General features: G+C 37.0%; 1 long non-coding RNA gene across 3 annotated transcripts in view; it reads right to left on the minus strand.

Annotated features, from left to right (window-relative positions):
- LOC119588021 overlaps positions 1–371 on the minus strand; it is an 11,989-nt gene extending 11,618 nt beyond the window's left edge. For all 3 annotated transcript variants that reach the window (XR_005230053.1, XR_005230052.1, XR_005230051.1), the window contains exons 1-2: positions 236–371; positions 45–100 (exon numbers count right to left, since the gene is read on the minus strand). This is a non-coding gene — a long non-coding RNA (uncharacterized LOC119588021). The remainder of the gene's footprint in view (positions 1–44; positions 101–235) is intronic.
- Positions 372–386: the final 15 nt, after the last annotated feature.

Consider the following 386-nt stretch of genomic DNA (forward strand, 5'->3'; position numbering starts at 1 on the left):
CTAGGGTAAATAGGCCTAAAACAAGAAAGTCTCAAGTCGCTAACCTCTCCGATTGGTCAGCCCATTTTTCGCTTCCGCCAACATGATTACCGTCGACAATCTGTAGTGTGAAAATAACTTTTTTCTCCTTTTCCTTTTGATTTAGTGATGTAATATCAGTAAAAAAAAATATGTATATATATATATTTCAATAGCGTTATCTTTTACTTTGTATTATTGAGGAAAGAGTGCTTACAGAATACCGAGAAGAAAGTGAAGCTTCATCTTGATTCAGCTGCTGATCCCGGACTGAGTCGATGGTTGGGATTCGTGAGGTATTTATACCCTGCGAATTTTAGGGGATGCCAAATCGAGAATTTCCGAAGTCGAAGAAAAAACAACATAAA

Source organism: Penaeus monodon, chromosome 23 (genome assembly GCF_015228065.2).
Source record: "Penaeus monodon isolate SGIC_2016 chromosome 23, NSTDA_Pmon_1, whole genome shotgun sequence".
NCBI lineage: Eukaryota > Metazoa > Arthropoda > Malacostraca > Decapoda > Penaeidae > Penaeus > Penaeus monodon.